This window comes from Scylla paramamosain, chromosome 37, assembly GCF_035594125.1.
Source record: "Scylla paramamosain isolate STU-SP2022 chromosome 37, ASM3559412v1, whole genome shotgun sequence".
In the NCBI taxonomy this organism is placed as follows: domain Eukaryota; kingdom Metazoa; phylum Arthropoda; class Malacostraca; order Decapoda; family Portunidae; genus Scylla; species Scylla paramamosain.
In genome coordinates this window covers 8,142,501-8,144,712 of record NC_087187.1, presented here as the reverse complement: position 1 = coordinate 8,144,712, position 2,212 = coordinate 8,142,501, and positions in this window count along the sequence as shown.

Here is a 2,212-nt window from a genome sequence, read left to right as displayed (position 1 = left end):
TTGAGAAGACGCATCACTTAAGAGGATAAGTCCAGTAAAGCCTTGGATAAACGGATTTACGTGATTATGCAGATATGTAAATGTTATATGATGCAAATCTATGTAGACTTGGATAGCAAAAAAAAAAAAAAAAAGAAGTTGAAATATCATGAGGAATGGGGTGAGAGAGAGAGAGAGAGAGAGAGAGAGAGAGAGAGAGAGAGAGAGAGAGAGAGAGAGAGAGAGAGAGAGAGAGAGAGAGAGAGAGAGAGAGAGAGATTCACAGTGTTCTTACATAAAAGTGTATTTAAAACAAGCAAACAAAAAGACAAGGAAAGAAGAAATGTAAATGATACTTAGATATTAAATAAAGACAACACACACACACACACACACACACACACACACACACACACAACTCTCATAATAGAGAGAGAGAGAGAGAGAGAGAGAGAGAGAGAGAGAGAGAGAGAGAGAGAGAGAGAGAGAGAGAGAGAGAGAGAGAGAGAGAGAGAGAGAGAGAGGGGGGGAGAAACTAGCACTACTTGAATGAAAACGTACTGCCAATAATCTCCGGGACACAAGTTTTAAAATGCAAAGGTTATAATTTTTGAAGCTTCCCCCTTGATTCTCTTCCTCTTTTACACTTTTATTCTTCTTTCTTTAACACTTCTTCGTTTCTTACCTCTATTGCACATTTTTTTCTCTTCATTATTATTATTTCTTTCCATCTCTACTGATTTACTTTAATATTTCATTGCATTGACAGAGGGTGATCGTAAGCGTAAATAAATACAGACAGACAGACAGACAGACAGAGAGAGAGAGAGAGAGAGAGAGAGAGAGAGAGAGAGAGAGAGAGAGAGAGAGAGAGCAAGAAACTGAAAGAAAATTAATAAGTAACATACACATCACTAATTACATTATAGAATCGTCAAAGAAAAAAACGAAAATAACAAGTGAAAATAGAAAACCAAAATGAATAAACAAAAAAAAATAACAAATAAAATTAAAAAAAAATAACCGAAAGGCATGCCCAAGAAAGTGAAAACACCTTAGAAGCAAATAAAATGAAGCGAAAAAAAAACAAGAAAGAAATAAAAATGGAAGAAAGAAGACCTCAGAAAACCAGCTTGTCTATTCCATCTACGAGTTTATTTTTCCATTACCTACAACACGTGGGTTAGGAGAGTCTCCCTCTCTTCCTTTGGCTTTTCTTCTTTTCCCTTCCCTTCCCTTGCCCCCTCTGCGCTTCCGCCTCCTCCCACTCTCGTATGTATGCAAATTACAATCTCTCTTCCTTCTCTATTCAATGTATTTCGGATACCAGCACTAATGAAAAGAATCCTAGTCAGTGCGTGTTTCTTTCTTCTTTCTATTCCTTCTTAGTATTTTTTCTTTAATTCTTAGGTTAATTTCTAGTATTGATTTTTTTGCTATATTGCAGTTATTATTAGTGTTATTTTTTACTTATATGCTTACTTGTCTTTTTTTTTCTACTCAGTGCATGTTTTTCTCCTTTTTTTTTTTTGCCTTATTTTTTCTTTTAATTCTTAGGTCTATTTCTAGAATTGTTATTTTTATTTCTTTATTATTGTTGTTACTATTACTAACTGTTTTACTTGTATATTTATTTGTCTGATTTTCTGATTTCCTTTACTTTTTTTCTTTAATTTGTAGTTTTATTTCTAGCATTAACATTGTTATCTTTATCACTGTTACGGTTACTACTAGCGTTTCCTTTACGTATACTCTTATTTTGTAGACTTTTCCTTCCTTCTCTTTCCTTTTCAGTTTCCTTTCCTATTCATGAACTAAACGCCACACAATCTCTGCTTCTACTAACAATAGAATTCCAAAGTGCAGTCAGGAATACGTTTATCCAGCACCAATGCATCCACATCCACTTACACACATCCACACACACATCCACACACATCCACGCACATCCACACACATCCAAGCATATCTAGACACATCCACGCACATCCATACACATCCACACATATCCTCGTTCATCTAGACATATCCACACACACCCACACACATCTACGCACATCCTCGCACATCTGCATTCACGAAAAACACGAAAAATCTATTGATAACCATTTATTTTATCGATTTATTCATTCGTTTCTTTTATATGTCCTAAAAGATTCGTGTTCCACTGATACGGGTACTCTTATTAGTCTCTCTCTCTCTCTCTCTCTCTCTCTCTCTCTCTCTCTCTCTC